We start from the raw sequence: 22,307 nt of genomic DNA, 5'->3' as shown, positions 1-22,307 counted from the left end.
AAACAACAATATGCTATAGTCGTTGGGTCACATTTATTTCATCTAGGTTTACAAAGCAGAGCAGGGGCATTTTCTATTGCTCGCTATGTTCTGGACACAAACAAGGTAACCTGTCATTCCATGGTGAAGACATGTAAGCTTTTGTCTGCATCACTAGCGTTATATAATTGAAAGCCGTTACAGACCTTATAAAAGCAAAATACAAACTCATCAATAATAGTCAAATGTGGAAAGATTAATTTAAAAAAATACCTGATACCATTTTAAAAGGAAGCTAGTTTTAAGGTTGCCCCTGTGCTTATCTGATTGGACAGCATAAAAGCAAGTAGAGCTACTCAAAAGTGAACTGAGGTGTTCCTTGTAATCATTTTATCATCTGCTTTCTTTTTCTCTCCACAATAATTTGGACATTTTATTTAATTAAAAATTATGACCCAAAAGTTTGATTACAACCCGTCTGATTGTCTGTTACCGATGTTCCTTCTTTTTACAATGTTATCATTAATGATATAAAAGATCCATTTTGAGGCCAGAAACAAGAAATACTATAACTTACTTCTAATGTGCCCTTGAAAGAAGCAGTGACCAACCCCATATACATTTAAATATGTATACCTATCAAATGGTGTGTGTGTGTGTATGTGTGTGTGTCCAAATCAAATCAAATCCACCCTCACCAAATCACAACACACCCCAGCTCCACTCATAATCATTGATGGATTCCCAGTACCCTTCTCCGCCAAAGTCAAGAGCCTCGGCGTCAGCCTGGACAACACCCTCTCATTCGCACCCCATATTCAAAACATCACCCGAACTGCATTCTTCCACCTCCGCAACATCACCAGACTCCGCCCATCACTGACCCAATCCAGCACTGAAATCCTGGTTCACTCATTTGTCACATCACGCATAGACTACTGCAACGCCCTCCTCACCGGACTCCCCAACAAACTCATCAACAGACTGCAGATCATTCAGAACTCAGCCGCCCGGATCATCACCCGCACCAAATCATCTGACCATATCACCCCTGTCCTCATCCAACTTCATTGGCTCCCAGTACCCTACCGCATCCAATACAAAACCCTACTCCTCACCTACAAAGCTCTCCATAACCTAGCCCCCAAGTACCTCTGCGACCTCCTCCAAGAATACACTCCCTCCCGCTCCCTCCGCTCATCCTCTGCAGGACTACTATCCATCCCCACATCACGCCTCAGCACAATGGGTGCCCGGTCATTCAGTTGTTCAGCACCCAGGCTCTGGAACTCCCTCCCCTCACACATAAAACAGTCAGACACCATTACAACCTTCAAGTCACAACTCAAAACTCACCTCTTCAAACTCGCACACAAAGTATAACTGGTCCCTGTCTTGTTTGTTTGTTGGTTTTGTTTTGTTGTTTTTTTTTCCCCACAATGTCTTGTTTTTAATGATTTTATGATGATTTTCTTTTATGCTTTGTAAGGTGACCTTGGGTGTCCTGAAAGGCGCCAATAAATTAAATGTATTATTATTATTATTATTGTGTGTGTGTGTGTGTGTGTGGGTGTGCGCGTGCGCAAAGCAGCAGGCATGCCCTGACATTCTCCTCATGTACTTTTCATGAATAAACATCTGTTCGGACTGCAGATTTAACAGCTTGTAATATGTAATACACCCTATCACTAGGTGGGTATTAGTGTGTGTGTGTGTGTGTGTGTGTGTTAATGCTCCATATCAAAACTGTCTCTCAGGCAGCCGTGCCTCTGCATAAAAGGTTCCTGTTATCAAGCCTACAGCATTGTCACTATGTCTCTCCTCATTCGCTGATTTTTCATCCGGTCCTTAAACGTCTCAGTGATTTACTGTTTTTCTCTTCGCCTCCTCCATCTGTATGTTTGCTGAGCGAAGGCATGATGGCAGTACTTCACTTTAACTCTGATGTGTGTCTTATCTTTCTTTCTGTCAATCTCCCACCTGTATCCTAAGCAAAGATGGGGAAATCCTGTCACATCTCTTTTCACGCCAAATTCCTTTAAGATGACATGTTAATACATTGCAATAGTCTGTTGACTTTTATTTTTCATTAAGATCAATTCATACTTTGTAGTATACTGTACAAATGTTGCAAGCTGCTTCATGTGCCTGCCCACTAACAGTGTTGTGTTTAATGAATGAGCTAGCAGTGAGTTAAAATTGTACCAGTGACCTGTCCACCTACTCATGTCTCATAAGTTTAGAGCAGGACAGTAGAGAAGGAATGTTTGACTGAGCACAGCTTTGGCTGACCTTTGTGGCTGGTGGCGGTTCACCAGTGCTTCAACTGAAAGATTGTGCAATAACAAATTGGCCTCCGAAAGAAACTCAAATATACAAAAATATATTAGCTTGGTGAAAAGCATGCAGATGCAGCAACCAGGTTTAATACAAACACATTGAGTCTCTGAATAGTTGCAATGTACTGAGATCCTATTGGTATACTGCACTGCGACAATGCAGAATACCCTTGTTTTTCCATTGTACTGTGGCAGTGTGTGTGTGTGTGTGTGTGTGTGTGTGTGTGTGCGTGTGCGTGTGCGTGTGTGTGTGTGTGTACATGAAGTAGCTCAAATGTGGCAGATGTAGGGGAGGTCAAAAATCAGAGTCTGGCTAAGTATGTGAGTGTGAGTCGAATGGCTACCATACTGTGCTCCACTGCATGCATGTGTCAAGAGTCACTACCTCTTCACAGGGCTGCAACAGAGAAAGAATGAGAGAGTGTGTATGTGTGTCTGTCTGTGTGTGTGTTCATGTACCATTGTTTCAAAGAAAAATCTAAAAGCATGAGGCAATTGGACCTCAAATGAGCCACAAAGTTTGGAAATATGGTGACTTATTTTCATGATAAAATAAAAACAACAGTTGATAGAAATCAAATTAGTCCCAAACATAAGTTGATGGTTTGGATGTATTTAATAATGTGTATCAAACAATATGGGGTTGGCACCAATCAATATGTCATGCTTGTAACTTATTAAGCCCTATTATATTGGTGTAGTTCTTGCTGTTCTAAATACAAATCTTAGCAGGCACCTCTCAGTCATGGATTATTGTAATAATTGCATGTGTGATTTATAGATATCCCGATCACTCACTGAAATCACTGTTCAATACCCATTCCTATTAAGAGGAAAAAATAAAACAACAACACACACACTGTCCTGTTGATGTAATGCACATGATTAAGAAGTTTCTTTGCCTTTCATACAGCACTCCTACATTCCCTTCCCATTCATCTTATATTGCATTGGACTGACTAAGTACTGAGCCTCAAGATTCTACTCACACATGTTTTTTTTTGGTATTTGATACATGCGATTCATGAACAATAAACACGTTCAATAATGATACTGCCAATGCATTCCATTTAATTCTGGGCTTTGAAAAGGAAATAATGCCAGTGTTGTGTGAAACTTTTTGTACTGGTCTGACCTCAGTGTCATGGTCTCGTGGATTAATCTCAGCGGAACAATCTCCTGCAGTGATTATGTTCTATCCTTCTTCATCTTTGGTCTTTTCTTTCTATTGTTCATTCCTCATCTTGCACGCTGTGTCATTCGCGCTGCCGCCTCTCAATTTCTAGCTCTGATTTTCTTTAAGGCCATTGAACAAATGGCACAACATCTGTTCAAGAGCCAATCAAAAAGGGTGCAGAGAGAACCCATAGTGATCCTTCAAGGCTCAATGTGGCGCAGTACTATTATATATAAGCAGCAGTGAGTGGAGAGAAATTCTCAACTCACACACACCCACACTGGAGACATCTGCATTCCTGAGGAAACATAGCAGGGCACAGTCTGTATTTCTGTCGGTGTCTGAAGGTCCACCTATTCAACTTTATTAGTTTTCTTTCCACAGTCTTGACCTAGCTCTACAGTTTGACCTGATGTCTGGTTAATTAGCCAAAGGTAACACCTTTTAAAACTTTTCATGCTAAATTAAAGCCACTACGAGTAACATGGCACGTTGGCGTCCCCTTTGGACAAAAGCGGTAGTCTTTTTACGACGCCCGCTGTCGCAAAGCTGTTTTCTAGCTCGTGCCAGGCGTGCGAGTGTGAACTGAGAAGGGCGCAATATAGTGCATGTCCGTGTGTTGAAAGTGTGAGGACTCTTTTCGGCTCTGTGAGAGTGGTTTTGACACTGCATCAACTAATGCCAGTCAGTGCTACACACACCTGATTGCAATGAGTTGATGCAGCAGCGTCACCTAACTACTCTCTCTCACGGAGCTGAAAGATTACGTGTCCTCACAGAAAGCGAATGAGAGACGGCAGTTAGTATGGATCACGATGAGGTAATGTGTTTGTGTTGTTGATGTAAATAATGACTATTTCAGATAATGGTTATCTGATGATGGTGAAGCAAAGCAAACTTTGTGTTAGTACCAACCGCTCATTCATTTAGGAGTAAACACTGCAGTCTAGTTTTGCTCTCGTGAAATTGTATACACGTTGCTTGGCAACGCCCTCGTCCCGCCCGTAGCCTATATCACTCTCCCTTTTAGCTTTTCTTCATTGCATTCTCTTATTTTTCTTTGATGGTTCAGCCCCGTTATCAGTCATTATGACGACAAATAACTGTCTCAAACAAGGCTCCCGCTCCCGCTCCCCTTCCCTCACCTGGAGGGATAGGCTTCTCAAATCGCATTGCTGCTCCACACTGAAATCTGCGACCAATACGGATATGTGACCATAGAGCCTGCACGAGCGAAAATCGGACTTGGTGTGCGACCAGACCAAAAGCAGTAATAAAACGTCTTTCGTTGCACTGATGGTCTCGTTTGCTGTTAAAGGTAATTTATGATTATCAGAGGAAACATGAGGCTGTTTAAAAGATATTTAAATGTTACTCGTAGCCGCTTTAAGTCCTTGTGAAATTGATACCTTAGCCACACAATACAAAGAAAAAGACAGTTACATGGCTTCACACAGTACAGTGCTGCTGTTGACCCAGGTCCAGCTCCAGCTCTACAAAAAAGCCTCTGGGACCAGAAAGGTTCGCCTAGAAAGGTTTTGAGCTAATTTGTATAAACTGAAAAAGTTATTTCACAACAACTTTTTCAAATTTCACTTTGTCAACACCAATTTTTCTACACATGTCCCTAGAGAATTAGCAGGATTACTTGAACAACATGGCCACCATAGACAGAAATGTCTTTGCAGGGGCAGGCATAGTAGCTAAATGGCCATAACTCATTAACCATAGGTCCTATCATCATAAAACAAGGGGGATAGGTGCAGAACATGTTTGGTAGCATGTCACCTTAGCATTAGCATTTACATTTACATAGCATTTTGAGCACAACCCCTATACTAGGGGGCAGCAGAAAACGCCAAAACCATTAAGCTAAAAAATGCAATGTTTGAAAGGCCACGCATCTCGCCCCCTGACTCCAATTGACTTGAAATTTAGACAAGTACAGCTGATGATGCTCCACACCAACATACACACGTATATAATTTTAGCCAGATAACTCAAGAAACATGGCCCCCATTGACAAAAACGTATTCACAAGAGCAAGGCTTTGTTGCTAATTTGCCAGGACTGTTTGACCAACTTTCCAATCAGCCCTGAACTTATCTTCAGAAAGAGTGTGGCAGTAGTTTCTCCGTAGCATTTGGTACAAGGCCAACAGGGGGCGCCGCAAATGGCGGGCAATCAAAATTTCTGCAGAATTTTCTAGATATAGATAGTTAGTATCAGTGTATGTCATGGTGGGGAACAAAATCACTAATGTTGTGGATTTAAGTTGAAGTAACAATGAGGTTGCTATAGAAGGTGTCCGTACTGTTTTGGATTGAGTCAACTCTGAAGGGGCTTTTTTTGTCCCTGTGAAATATGTTTCTGTGCATTTTGGATCATTTCCAGGGCAATTTTATCAAATATTTGGGAACATCTTGTTTCCTCTATCAGGGTACCACTAGGCTTTTCCAGATAAAATGTAAGACTTCTTAAGACCTTTTTAATACCACTTAGAATTTAGTTTTGATAGAAGATGTTCAGTATGGTGATTTTGCACCGAGCCCCCACCAGATTTCCTACCCTGATGTGAAGGGAACAAGTTAAGCCTACCATACACTAGAGGACTCGAAAATACTTACTAAATATACTAAAGACTGACACCATCTCACTTCTAAAGACAATCTGTCAGAAGTCTCTGAGTGTTTAGTCAAAGACTAGAAGATTTTGCCAAGACAGGGGATCATATTAACAAGACTACAACTAGATTCCTTTTGAGATTATTATTATTTCCCATCCTGCTTCGGGCTATCAAGTGATTTCAGTCAAATAAAAAGGTATTTTAGCAGTCAAAATGGACTGGGCGGGCTCTAGTATGTCCCACATGAATTAAAACAAGCATATAAATGCCTTAATCACGTACAGGTCATGTCTGAACAGTGAACACAGTGAACAAAAAATGTGAGTCAGTGTGGACCAGAGGTTTGGACCAGATGTACATGACTGGAAACTATTCACTTAGAGAGACTACAGAAGTGTATCTGTATGTTGGTTTGAATGACAGACATGTAGATACTACTGTTAATTGCATTCATGTTGGCTGTTGTGCCATTAATGTGCTCTCTCTGTTTTTTTTGGGCCAAATATCATTTGTGAGGTAAAAGAGGCAACACTATATATTGTAAGTACTCCTGTAATCTCTCATTTAAACTGTGATTCATATCATGGACATATTTCAAATTGATCAGCTTAAATGTTCTGAATCAGGAGCAAATACAGTACATAAAGTTTCTAAATAAAATAATAATAACAAAATGTGTCTAGTCAGTAGAATCAGTAGGCAGTTGTATGTCAAAGTGTCAGCTACACAATGTGTCAGCTACAGATTCAATTAACATTTCATGAATTCTGATTCACAACTCATGAATTATGATCAAATATTATGCTGCCACACACAATTGTAGTGCTGCTGCCTTCTCAACCAACAGAAAGTATGAATCTCAAATCAATATGCATATATCAATTTGTTACTTCTCACTTGTGTTAAACCCACATGGAAGAAATTATAAATTCAATACAAATTCAATTGGATTGAATTATATCAAACCCCACACCCTCGCCCAGAAATAATATAACATGTGTATTGCACTACATTTAATGAGAGGGGCATTCTGACTTGTTGAGGACTCAACGCAGGAATCCAGACTGTGTACTTTACACATCTTGGTCTTGATTTGTGAATTTACTCAGGACTTCAATGCCAAGTCTTGAGACAGGCAAAAAAAGAGTGCACAATTGTATTTTCATTTAAACAGGGACACTTTTGACATTGTCTTTATTGATGTTCCGATCCTTTATCAGACGTGTATTTTCCACATTTTGTAAGTTGCCCTGCATGACAGGGAAAACTTTTTAATGTGAAATAGACTAGCTTGATTACTGGCAAATACAGACTACAGAGGTTAATAATGAGGCAATTACAACCAAGTCCTACAGACCTTTTTAATTGTTTGTTTGAATAGATAATATAAAAAGTCAGTGTTGTTTTGGCTGGTTTTATGATTAAAACAGTGCCTACCTGAGTGATATAATTTCAGCAAATCATAGTTTCAAAGTTAACTTGAGGTTAAATGCATGCAGAGTACATACTACATGTATAAGACATAGTTTCATTGATAGGTTACTACTTTACATTTCTGTCTTCATGTTTGATAGAATGTACTTTTTATTATTTATTAACCCTTTAACTGCTGCACCAAAACAATAATTATTTTTTGATATGGAATAAGTTGTGATAGTTATGATTTCCACATTTATTCTAGATAATTACCACATTCACTTTGAAAACCTCCTGGTTGTGACATTCATGAACAGGATATCAAGGCGTAGTCATCATAGAGGGGAGGGGTTGCAGTTCGGTGGGCTGAGGATCTAGTGAAAAAGTTCAAGTACCTCAGAGCTTTAGTTGCGATTGAGGGGACAATGGAGCGTGAGATTGGCCGGAGAACCGGTGCATCGGGAGTGGTATTGCACTTGCAGTACTGCTTCGTTGTGACGAAAAGAGAACTGAGCCAGAAGACAAAGCTTTCGATTTACTGGACGATCTTCGTTCATACCATCGGGTAAAAATGCTAGACATAGGTTTAGGAGATAGGGTGAAAACTATAAAACTCTATTTGAAGTAGAGCCGCTGCTCCTTTGCGTAGAAAGGATCCAGTTGAGGTGGTTCGAGCATCTGTTAATGATTCCCCTGGGCGCCTCCCTAGGGCGGTTTCAGGCAAGACCAGCTGGTAGGAAGAAGACCCAGGACTAGGTAGAGAGATTATATCTCCACGTTGGCCTGGTAATGCCTCTGGATTCCCCAGTCAGAGCTGGTTAAGGTTGCTCGGGAATGTAGCTGCTGGCCCAGCGACCCAACCCTGGGAAAGAGGATGGCGATGGATGGATGACATTTGAAAACATCTCAGAAAGTGATAAAAACTGCATCATTAAGAAATTATTATTTATGATGGAATAACAGTGGCCGCGTTTCCCAGAATCGTTAAGAGCCTCTTTGGGCAAAGTACTACTTTGGAGCGCTCTTAAGAACGCTGTGAAAGAAGAATGCGTTTCCCAGATTCGTTCTTAGCGAAAGTAGTACTTTCACTAAGATGGAACTGTACGACGGCGCTGACCCACTCTTTCAACCTTCTTAGCGACCAAATCGTCAGTGATCATGCTGCGTCAGGGAAATTTATTTCCTCCACTTTTCGAAATAATAAAACAATGTTCAATGCGGACCTGGCGCAATAAACATAATAGTAGAGAAAAAAATGTTTTAATGAATTACACGTTTACGTTTTCCACACACATGTGAGTTTATAGTACTACACATAAAAAAACATCCACAACCCTGTGGCATTTGACAGATATCAAGGAAACAGATTTAATTGAACTCAGCTGAACCTCATCCAGAGCGGCTCCACCTGCTATAAAGGCGTTGCCAAAGTCCGCGCGTGTGAGAAACCATGGCTGCATTACAACAGCCTCGCCGTGCGCGAAGCCAGACGGTTTACATAAATGCATACGTGCGTCGGCACTTCTCCCCACTGGACGTGCTATCAGACCGGGCCGTCCAGGCAAAGTACCGACTGCCCCGGCCGTGCGGAGATCCAACGGCTGATCACTCTGGTGTCTCCACACACATGCAATTTTTCCTTCAGCCCCCCGGAGATGCAGCTTCTGACTGCGCTGCGTTTTTAAGAACATATCAACCTCTTCTGAGGTCCAACAACCCCCAGCCCCTACCCCTTTACCACCAGTCACCAAGCACTGATCACTAAACCATAAACCCACAACCACCACATCACCCATATACTCTCAGGCCTGAAGGCTGAAATAAATAAACAGAACCAGCAGATGTAGGCTACATGTAACGTCCTGCACACTATGAGTATTGCTGCAGTGTCCGAGTGCTTTACCTGAAAGTCTGGCACTGGAATGCTGTTGAAAGGGCACACTATACGCACACGTCATTAACCTACGCTTACAAATTGCCTGGGACTTTTTGTTGCTATAGGTTTGACACTCTCATTTCAATGCAAAATGATACACACAATACATGGTTGAAAAGGAAACCAAAGTAGTTTATTGAAACCATATGGGGGAGGGGTTACTCTGCGCTGTCTTTACTGGGCGTCTGCATCACCTGCAACGAAGGGAGATTGATTAGTGAAACCTTCGCACTCTTCCTTTTTGTTTGGTTCTGGAACTCCTGCCACTTCTTCCTCACAGCACGCCAGTCACGCAGGCCACATGGGATGGAGGGGGACATATTTTCGGCTATGGCCTGCCTAACACGGTTCTTCACCGTGATGTTCTTTTTGCCCCTTGTTCCCCCGAATAAAACTGCCCGGTGCTGCCAGACCTCGTCCACTAACGCCCATCTCCTCCGCGGTAAACGACGGTGCCCGCTTGTTTCTTTTTCTGCCGCTTTCTTCCACTCTCACATGTGTGTGCCTATCCACGGGGTATATATGCGCTAATGGGCTTGATTACTACTTGGATACACTTGTTACCCTTCTTTCGACCCTTCTTTGGCCCCAAAGAACGATCGATTCTGGGAAACGCGGCCATTAACTGTTTCATATTTACAGCAATGAATGATCAGAAGTTCATATTTAATTTAACATACGTATCTAATTATAATGACATTTGATTGATTTTGCTACATTAACCATAAAGAGACAAATTAATAGTTTGGATAAGGTAGTTTTAAAAAAATTATTACACATTTATTAGAGTTTCTTTGTGGTATCAATTAACATAATTCTGTTCAGCAAGGAGTCTGACAGTATGATATGTCTAAATTTCACCAAAAAAACGTCAAAATGTTTGGAGTGATTTCCATCTTTCTAATTTTCAGGTTGGAGGGAGAATTAAGAGGCATACCAATGAAATATAGTGTCTCAAAAAGTGCTCTACCATATGGTGTAGAGGTACTTTTAGACTCTGGGGGCTCAAGGGCAGTGGCTCAAGCCCCCTCCTGGGTCCGATCTGTGCACATGCCTGACTTTGTCCCTATTCTCGTGTTTGAACCGTAGCTCCATTGAGCTAATAATACTGCGTCACATTCAGAGGTGCTTGATAGAGCTAACAGCTCAATCACAATCATGCTTATGTACACAAGAAAACAGTGGAAAAAAGACTATTTGGGGTGCAATCACAAGTACATTGGAACTAAGGCGAGGATTAAGTAATTTATGAAACATGTATGTAAGCAGGTAGAAAGCCAGAACATAGAAAAAGCCTGTGCACTGTATACAGTCAAAAGGCACTGGAAAGTAGCACAAATATAATGACATGAGCCTGATGAAGCTGTGTGCGAAACTCGTCACTCAAAATAAATGAAAAACATGTAAGCATGTCTTTGGCTCTGTGCAGAGCAGGGTGTTATGGGTAGTTGTGGGTTGCAGAGCAGTGCCAACCTTCTAGAAATCAAAAATATGTTGGCTGATCTAACTCCTAGGAGTTGTGTTCAAAAGTGAAAAACACATAAAAAAATCTCTATTTCTTAGTATAGAAAAAAACAGCTCTGAAAGTCTCAGAGCTAGACTCATGCTCTGAAATGTAGCCTTTGCAATCTTCATGAGCATCAGTGTTAGTCAGCAGGCATTAATTTTCAATGTACGCTCACTACGAAGGGCGCCCACAGGCCCATTTGAAATGTTTGGTGTTAGTCCACATTTAATACAGGGGGTTAGCTCTTGTTAGCTAGCTGGATAACACTGATGTATTTCTAGCATATATATGGAGTATGATTCTGACTGTTTCAATACAGTCGTGCTAATGAAGTTGAGAGCATTTGATATGCACCCAGAATAGGCCATCTGACATCTTCCAGCAAAGGCTGGTATACTTTTAGATCTTGAGGAGGCTTTCAAATTAAAGGAACTTTCCCCCTGAGTGTAGTTGCAATTAAATGTATTATATTAATGAAAAAAACTATGTAGGCCTACATTGTTAAATCAATAATGGATATTAATATGCATAATTTCATTGTGCATGTTTCTGGTTCTTTCAATGTGGACGTATCAAGACAAAACATGTGAATTAAAAATAGTCATTGGAAGATAAGCATTATTTTGATAAAAAAAGTGACCTTGAGCACAAAATAGCATCACATAATCAGAGAGCAGGCTGTACACAATTAGCCAAGCACATAGCCTTGAAATCAAGCGTTTTGGCATGGTTGTGTGTGTGTGTGATGCGTTTCAAAAGACCCTGGCAAGGGTCTGAGTATGACTATTAGCATACGCTCAGTTAATCCAATAGCCGATACAATAGCATTGTTGCGGGCTTTGGACTTCTTCATTGATATGGCTGTTAAGTGAACACACGAACATGCTAACACTAGCATTGAATACTAAAATGAAAACCCTTAAGAGAATGACAGTAACTTTCTTTCTTTCGTTACTTTGGTCCCAGGAAAATAAGCGTATGTTGGTATATAAGTGTGAGAGGATGTGTGTGAGTTAGAGTCATGGATTTTAAGTGGATCGGATTAGTTACCATGGTAGCAGCCATCAGTGTGACAGTGTGACTAAACAATTATGAAACACAAACACACATCTGTGCAACAAAAGCAGATGCTGAGGCAAACTCAAACTCAAGTTTAAAATCACATATAATAAAGCAGTCAAGAGCTGAGAAATATCCAATGGAAACCTGAGCCTTTATATCCAAGATAAATACTTTGGTCATCTGAGTAAAGAGTTGTATGGAAGAGGATTCATTTTACAGCAGCTAAACACACTCTGATGCTATGACTCCATTAAAGAACAGACTGCTCACTTGTCTCCCCACAGTCACCACAACCTAAACCAAATGATAAAGCTTTCGAATCTTTGGCAAAAAGAAAGAAAGAAGAAACAACGGAAACAGACATGTTGTATTCTCAATACTGCAAATTTGGCAACAACAAATTTGCTGTATTGAGAAAGAGTGACAGAGTGCTACGTGGGATTTAGGTACATGGACTCAGTGAATATTTTCTTGGAGCTTGCTGGTGAGTTATTTTCTCAGCAGTCACCTCTTGTCCATAACAACGTGTATTCAGAGTGAACACAATTGGTACAGCAGCATTGGTAGTAGCCAACATCATTTCCCCCCTGATGCAATTTGCTGTAATGCATTTGGCGTGCTAAACATAATACCGCAGCATGGAATCATTTGGAAGTATTGAGAGCAGTGGGCAACATTCAGAGAGAAGGTATTAATGGAATATAAAGATTCCTTGAATAATGACTCACATTCCAATCAGACCTATCCTGGCTATTACATTTTCAATTGGTTTATGAATATACACAGTTCTATACAGCATATTGCAAATATTCTGGCCATGGTGACAGTAATTAAAGCTTAAATGAAATGTGGCATTTGATAAAGTTTAAACCTTATTATTATTATTTTTTTTAAGATAGTTTTTTGGCATTTTTATGCTTTATTGATAGTGTAGAGACATAGTTGAAATGGGGCAGAGAGGGGAGTGACATGCAGAGAACGACCGCGGGCCGGAATCGAACCCGGGTCCGCTGCTGGCCGAGGCCCATGGGGGGGACGCCCTACCAACTGAGCTAAGGGCGCCCCCAAACCATTCATTCTTAAACATATCTGCAGGACCTGGTTGAAATGTCAGTGAAATATTAGCCAAATGCTACCTTTGAAGCTGTATTTAAGCCCAACTCAGTAATGGCATTCATGGAACACATTAACATGCTCACATAACTTTTCCAATTTAAGAATGAGGTTTATCCGGCATCTAAATGGCAATATACCAATTGAATACAACTATTTCAATATGTTTTTAGTCTTAAACTCTTGTAGCCAGCAGGTTGTCCACATACATTAAATAGAAGAAATCCGATGTAACACGTTAGCTTGTATTGCGGCACAATTTCTTATGGAGCCTTTTAGCCTAAAAATACTGGACCGCAACCAGTCTGGCATGTGTTGGCATTGCAGGGAAGATGGACTCCAGTAGTGAAAAGGAATGGAGGAGCTGTCTTTCTAATGTTTCGGGATCCTGAGCCAAGCCATTTGATAGTCGCATTGTTTAAAAAATAGCATGTGGGGTGGGCGCCTAAAACGCACCCCACAGCGGGGTCCCATGAAACAATTACTATAAATGTACGAGAGGAGCGCTTCCCTCTCCATACGAGATTTTTATAACTTCGCCAATGAAGTTTGAATCGAGCCAACTAATTTGTCTGGCAAATTAGCTTTAGCATGTCTCGCAGCGTGATTCAACGCTTACAACAATTGGAGTCAAATTGTTTTTTAGCATTTGGGCGTCTGCCTTCGTGATGAATGGCTCGTCTGAAAATGGGGAAGCGCCGCTTTAGCCATCAAATTAAATGGTTTTTAATCAGCTGGTGTTTTTAATGGTGGCTCAATGCGGGTTCAGTTGTGCTCAACATAGACAATAGAAGGTAACACATGCGGCAGCTTTCTAATTGAAAGTGCTGTGATACCTAAGTTAAATAGTGGTATTACGATGGTGTTATTTTGGTTTGTTCACTCACTCTGTTTGATAATCATGTTTCTTTGTTTCTAAAGGGACTTTGGAATTGGTTTGTGATTGTCTTAATGGCTATACATTTTGCTTTGCATGTTGTTGTGTGTGTTGTTGGGAATGATTGCTTGTGTGTACCGATACAGTGCTGGTATAACTTATTAGGGTTTGAAATGAATTGCAGTCGACATTTCATTATTATTTAAATATGAAAATTGATTTTGAAGTTTTCAAGTATAAGATACTTGAGTCGAAAGCATCAGAAGCATGCCTATGTGACTTTGCATTTGCGTACATATAATTCTGAAGAAGATCATTTTCTTGAGTTGGCTATAATGGTACTTGTCACACATGCACATACAAACACAATGGCTATACTGATGAATGATGAATATATTTAAGGTTTTGCTGGCTAACACACATATACATACAGCTCTGGAAAAAATTAAGAGACCACTCCAAATGTTCAGTGTGTCTCATTTTACTATTTATAGGCATATGTTTGAGTAGAATGATCATGTTGTTTTTTTAATATAAACTACTGACAACATTTCTACTAAATTCCAATACATTTGTTGTCATTAAGAGCATTTTCAATAAATTATGTAGAGATGAAGATTTAAGAAAAATCCAGAGTGGTCTCTTAATTTTTTCGTGAGCTGTACACAAATGTGCATACAATATAAAACACAAATACACATATTCAGCCTTAATACATTTCTGAACTTGCTCGCTATCTCTTTATTGCTATATAGTTGCCATCTCTGGAGAAGTTCCTCAATAGGCCCACCAGAGCATAGTGCAATGAAGTGAAATGTTCATTATTATAGGGTCAGTGTCTCACCCTGCCTTTCCTCCCTCTAACTAGCCGCACTAAGCACACGTGAAAAATTCATTCTTTCTGGGTCAGAGAGCAGAGAAATGCTTGATTGTGTAAATAATGGATCATGTCCTTGTCTCCCGCCTGTCTGAATGGATTTAGATTTACTCCCATAGGATGGTTTTACCATGAGTGGAAGAACGAGGCAGCTGACAGATTTCCACACACACGTGCTTGCATACTGATTGTGCTAACAGAAATACACATAACACACACACACACACACACACACACACACACACACACACACACACACACACACACACACACACACACACACACACACACACACACACACACACACACACACACACACACACACACACACACACACACACACAATGTACACAGTATTATTTTATAGTTTTTTTGGGGGGAGGGGGACATTATTTACTAATAATATCAATATAAAAATGATGCTTTAATTATTATGGAAATTATTTTTTCATTTCAGCATGCCATGATACAGTCTGTTAGATGTTCTGAAATTCTTGTCTGGGTTTCTGTATTATTAAATATACATATAGCACTCTACTAATAACATTCACTCTCGAAAATGTAGTTTTCTTCTTGTACTATTTGTATTAATGACACATGCAATTACAGGTGCATTTAAAATAATTTGAATATCAATTTGAGTTTTTCGTAATTCAATTAAAACATGTAAACTTTCATATATTCTAGATTAATAACACTTAGTGAAATTAATATAAAATAAGCATACTTTTCAGATTGTTGACATTTGCTTATGACATTTTTTTTAAATGTATTTGTGTGATATTCATATATGTTGAGATACCGGATTTTGCATTCCATGCGCTGTAAGCCGTAATCTTCAAAATTTAAACAAAAGAAAAAACTGACATATAATCACTTATCAACGTTTTACATATTGAATGAACTTTTCCACAAGATTTTTTTGTTTTATATACACTTGTAGACACACACATTTTACACCTGATGATTCTTATGTTATTATTTAATATCCAAATAATAATAATAAATTACATACAATTCAAATATTGTATTAAAAATATGTTTTTGATCTTTTTATTCATTATTTCTGTATGATTTTTCAATTTAAAATGTCTATCGATAAATCCCAAAAACGTTTCCTCAAAACTGTATTTACTGGATTTGAGGGGTTATTTAAATTATTTAATTGTTTTTTATTTCCTGTATGTGAAATCAATGGCCAGGCTCACTTTCCACACATTTCTTCTACTGTAGAATCAAAAGGCAATTTCAAAGAACACAATACACACTAATGAGTATATTATTTATTTTATATACTTTTCTGTCAAAATGATAATCAAAGAGATGCATGCAAAGTCAATGTGTTTCTATCAGATTTAATACTTTTATATTTTGACTATGAATCAGCTGAATGGAAAAGGCCACATTTGTAAAGTTTTTGACACCAAACCCACATTTAAATAAAATTAAACATATTTTACATTTACACTAATAACAACATTGATCACTCTAGAAATAGACATCTGGCGTTAAGGAGCAGGCACCATGATGTTAGTCTGCAAATAATCAATAAGAGTTATCCTATATTCCTTTCCACTAAGATAGACTATGGATTGGTCTGATTTCCTTTTACGTAGCCTGCACAGTCATATATTTGTATTTAACAGAAGGACAATAAGACATTTTTCGGAGCCTCAAAGGTTAAATCAAGCCGCTTGTTTCTTTTTTAAGTCTGTTACATATGAATGAAAAAGAGTCATAAATGTTGCAGATGGCTGAGGTGCAGCCTAGTGGAGATCAGGGCCTGACATGTCAATGATGATTGAGAAGTGGCACAAGGTGCAATGTTGAAAAAATACAAACCCTATGTTTAGGCTAATTAAATAACATGGATGTATCCAACATACTGTATACTAAGCTACCAAGCTTTTGTCCTTTTTATCAAAATGGGCTTTTTACGTTGCCATTCCTTATTTCTTGTCAACACCGTCAGACACCAAAAACACAAATGCATTTTCCCTCAATTTATGCTAGACCCATGAGATATAGTGATGACAAATATTCACCAAGACTGACAAAGGCCACACATTTTTTTTTCCATTTTATATTGATTTTCCTCTATGTTCTTCATTTGAACTGTGTAATAGAATTTTTACTTTAAAATTAACAGCAATCAATATGTGTTACACATTTCAAAACACATTCTCATGTTAGATGACTGGTTAGATTTTCACATATGACCAACCATTCCTCAACAACTATGAAATATCATTATGCAATATTATCAAAATAATATAAATCTGACGGCGTTGACACATATCTGACGGTTGACAAGTATATCTGACGGAGTTGACAAATATATCTTATGGATTTGATATATCTGACGGTGGTGACGAAAACCCAGATGTAGTCATTTTAACCATCAAAAATCAATAACAGTAATTTTATAACAGCATATTATTGGTTGAGCGTTAATTCAATTCAAATAACTTTATTCTTCCGTTAGGAACTTCATATGTGGAGGAGCATCAGGGTACAACAGTACATACAATATACCAATTCAAGATTCACATTACAGCCTTTCAATCAGACTTGCTCTAACAGACTTACACCAAATCACTTCATTTTGTATATCATCCTGTACTTTTTTAAGAATCATCCATGACTAAAAAAGATTTTTAATTTTTCTGATAATCAGCAACACCAATTCTGTGGTTTTACTTAATATATTCATAATATCTTGTCGATTTTTATAATTTATCAACACTAACACAGCAACTAACATTACTTTCTGTCATTACCTTTCTGTAGCAACTACTACATGATTTCTAGTTGCTTAAGCCAAACTCACCAAGTACCTCCATCCAACCCTAACACACACACACAAACCCACACCCACTCATTTTTACTTTTATTTATATTATCATCCGTCTATTCATTTGTTTAGTTATATCTGAAGTTATCTTCTTCCTCATTCTCCTGTTGAAATTAATACATTACAACTGTTTATTTATCTTTATCGATCTCTTGCTTTCAATATTTTTAAATTTGCAGGTAAGGGAGCAAATATCCACAATTTCACCAAAATGAAATACAAGCTGTATCCTCCTCCCATATGGACAGGCCTCCTCCTAAAGGGTCTGGGGGCTGTTCTGATTGGTGACTGGGTACAACCTGGAGCAGCAAGTCTTCTCCCCAGGGTTTGAAGGCGGCTAGGACAGGAACTTCCCCAAGCTCATACAGTTTGATAGAATAAAAAAATATAAAAAAAATCATAATAATAATAATAATAAATAAGATAAGAATAATGGTAAAAATAACAATTTTGAATAAAATAAATAACTGTTTGTGCACTCTCCTCGCCCTCCTCGTCTTCTGCAGGACTGAATTGAAGGCTAGAGAGTCAACTATTTGCTCTATATTTATTTATGTTTGTCTCAATTAATATTTCTATTTTTAATATTTTCTTATATATATATATATATTTAGATATTTTCTCTTCTGTCTTCACTAACCACAAGCCCGACCACGAATAACGTCTTCAATACAAAAATACATATCAACCCAGTAATATTCCCTTTCTCTCTCTCCCTTTCCCCTAAACACAATAACAACACAACATAATTTTTTTTTTTGGCTCTTATCTATCTATGATTATGACTCTTATTTCTATAATTTTTGTTTATCAGTATTGTCAATATGGATAACGATAGCTATATTTCAACACCGTCTCCCTTGTAACTTCTCAAATATCAGTGATTCTTGAGAAGTGGGACAAAACAGGGTGCAATGTTGCAAAAATACAAACCCTATGTTTAGGCAAATTAAATTACATGTATGTATCCAACATATACTAAGCTACTGAGCTACACTTTGATACAACCTCACAGCTTTTATCCTTTTTATCAAAATGGGATTTTTACCTTGCCATTCATTATCAAAATGGGCTTTTTATCTTGCCATTCCTTATTTTGTGTCAACACCGTCAGACACCAAAAAACACAAATTAATTTCCCCTCAATTTATGCTAGACCCATGAGATGTATAGTGATCACAAATATTCACCAAAACTGATAGAGGCCACAAAAAAATATTTTCAAAATGTATATGAATATAATTTTTTTTGATATCTGACGGTGCTGACATATTTAACGTTTCTTAAACAGAACAAATAGAGTTTTTCTAGTAGAAGTTTGGTTTTTCTGTTGATGATAGGTGCTAGAATGAACTACTTCAGGAAAATAAAATTATCGAAACATTTCAAATAATTTCTTCAGAAATTGTATGTCGGTGTTGATGTATCATGGTTGTGACGCAGAACTTTCATTATTTGTAATGTAAAATATTCTAAAACCACAACACTTATCAGAGCCTGTCTGACTCTAATGTACTCTGCAGAGGTAGAATGTGACAAGAGGTCCTATAGTGACAGCTGCCCCTTATTTTGGCAGATTTTATTACATTTTAATGGATTGTCTGACGGTGGTGACAAAAAGTGTCCCACCACTTTGAAACCATATAAAACATGAATGTGTTGAAGAAAAAAACAGTTTTTATTGATATGAGAGATTATTTAGTGTTGCGTTTGGTGGAAAAATCACTATTTAATCATTAAAGTACATTTGTAATAGGTTTTTTTACATATGAAAGATTGAAACCCTCTCTGTGGACACACTGTTTTGGACGTTGTGAGAAGATAACAAGTGTCATATATTTGACATAATAATGATTAAATTACATTTAAGGGGATAATTGTGCTCCAGACTTTCTATTCTTAATCCCTAATAACATCTACAATTTTAAATATTTTTATTTTTAAAGATAACAGCAGTTACATATGGAAGACAGCCTTTTGTCCTGGTTCTCAAGAATCACTAATATATAATTTACTATGCTTGTTTTTGCAAAACATTTATTTTATTATTGATTTATTTTATTTCATTTTTCTTTATGTCTCTTTCCCAATTATCTAATTACCTTATGACAACATTCAAAACTGTGGATCAAAAGTCTAACATACCATAATGGAAACTAATACTATTTAAACAATCGAAAATGCCATTGTTATCATTATTATTATTATTATGATGATTATTCACTTCTTAGTAGGGGAGAACGGGGTAATGTGAGACACTTTAACATTTGCTCCGCTTTAAGGGAGCTAAAATGATTTATCAGTAAAATGTACACATTTCCCATTAATTCAGGATGTTTCCTAGAAATGGGCATTAGCAGAATTTATTCAAGACAAAGGGCAGTGAAAATATAATTGTTTAAAAAAGTTGTCTTGTGTCTCACTTTACCCCAGCTGTGGGGTAAACTGAGACAGACCAGAGGAATCAAGGGGGTAAACTGATCCACTTACTTTTTCCACTCTGAAACTACCACAACAACACATGTTGTAACAGTAAGAATCCTGACAGCTAGCTTGAAAACCAAATATTCCAAAACTAATGTCGGACTATCAACATAATCATGGGGTTTGGTCAATTAAGCAATTTTTTTTCTAAAAACTTGAAAGTAACTCTGATCAAATAATAAACATATAATTCATATTCAATAATTAACATTCAAATGACAGATAGAACCAGTTAGATTAAAACACAGTCTGTGGTCAGAACACAGGACCCTTAGAGTCAGCTAGTGTCTGGGGGTCGGGGCAAAGCACAATCAGAACCAGCTAGAACATTGTGGGACTCTGAACACAGGACTAGACTGTCATTTTCCATCTTTTGAGTCTTTGAGTAATATTTTTTCTGCATTTGTTTTATTGGGATCATTCATTGAATAAAGACATATTACTTAGAGTATATTGATGTTAAAGGTCACTCTCCTGTCCCCCACATACAGTGCTGTGAAAAAGTATTTGCCCCCTTCCCGATTTCTTATATTTTTTCCATATTTTTCACACTTAAATGTTTTAGATCATCAAACAAATTTGAATTTGAATCAAAAATAACCCAAGTAAACTCAGGCCTGATTACTGCCAGACCTGTAGAATCTAGAAATCACTTAAATAGAACCTAAAATGTCTGACACAGTGTTGACTAAAACATCTCAAAAAGCAGCACATGATGCCACGATCAAAAGAAATTCAAGAACGGATGAGAAACAAAGTCATTGATATCTATAAGTCTGGAAAGGGTTACAAATCCATTCTAAGTCTTTGGGACTCCAGCGAATAACAGTGAGAGCCATTATCAACAAATGGAGAAAACTTGGAACAGTGGTGAACCTTCCCAGGAGTGGCCGGCCTACCAAAATAACTCCAAGAGCTCATCCATGACTCATCCAGGAGGTCACAAAAGAACCCAGACTAACATCTAAAGAACTGCAGGCTTCACTTGCCTCAGTTAAGGTCAGTGTTCATGATTCCACCATAAGAAAGACACTTGGCAAAAATGGCATCCATAGGACAGTTCCAAGGAGAAAGCCTCTGCTGACCAAAAAGAACACAAAGGCTCGTCTCACATTTGCCAAAAAACATCTTGATGATCCCCAAGACTTTTGGGAAAATATTCTATGGACTGACGAGTCAAAAGTGGAGCTTTTTGGAAGCTCTGGTTCCCGTTACATCTGGCGTAAAGCTAACACAGCATTCCACCACAAGAACATCATACCAACAGTCAAACACGGTGGTGGTGGTGGTGGTGTGATGGTCTGGGGCTGCTTTGCTGCTTCAGGACCTGGACAACTTGCCATAATCGATGGAACTATGCATTCTGCTCTCAATCAGAACATCCTGAAGGAGAATGTCCGGCCATCAGTTCGTCACCATTTAGAAGGCTCCTTCATAAGCGGCCGAGAAATGCAGACTTTGTTTTACGGTTTTGAAGGGTCCAACAGACAGGCTAGAATAAATAAAAATGCGATTAATCGCGAGTTAACTATGACATTAATGCGATTAATCGCGATTAAATATTTTAATCGTTTGACAGCACTATTATAAACCCATTGTGTAAAAGCCTAGAAGAAAAATATTGAGGAGCTAAATATTTTCAATTTGACATGAAAAACACAAACAGTCCTCTCACCTCAAATTCAGCAGTCCAACTCCAAGGAAGACTATGTAGGTGACCTCTGATCCCAATTCTGAATATTTACATACCAAAATTTAACAGACAGTGCCTTCTGGTTCCGAGATATAACGATTGTGATAACCAACCCGTGTGACATATAACCCTGTTCTCCCCTATCTATCTGCAACTACGTGTCAAGTGACGCTGTGTTAATGCAGGGATATTTGTCTCGTCAGCTCTATTTTGATGTTTTAAATGAAAAGAAACCTGAATAGAAAATGACAGATTACATGACATGGGTGTCCTCAATGGTAGTGTTGAAACAGGCATGAGAGTAGAACACTCCACTCGCTACATTTCAGGACCTGTAAGGCTGGCTCACTGTGACACACAGAGGGCT

This window comes from Ammodytes marinus (assembly GCF_949987685.1).
Source record: "Ammodytes marinus genome assembly, chromosome: 6".
In the NCBI taxonomy this organism is placed as follows: Eukaryota; Metazoa; Chordata; class Actinopteri; order Uranoscopiformes; family Ammodytidae; genus Ammodytes; species Ammodytes marinus.
The sequence above is the reverse complement of the archived record's forward strand: the minus strand, read 5'-3'. Positions refer to the sequence as shown.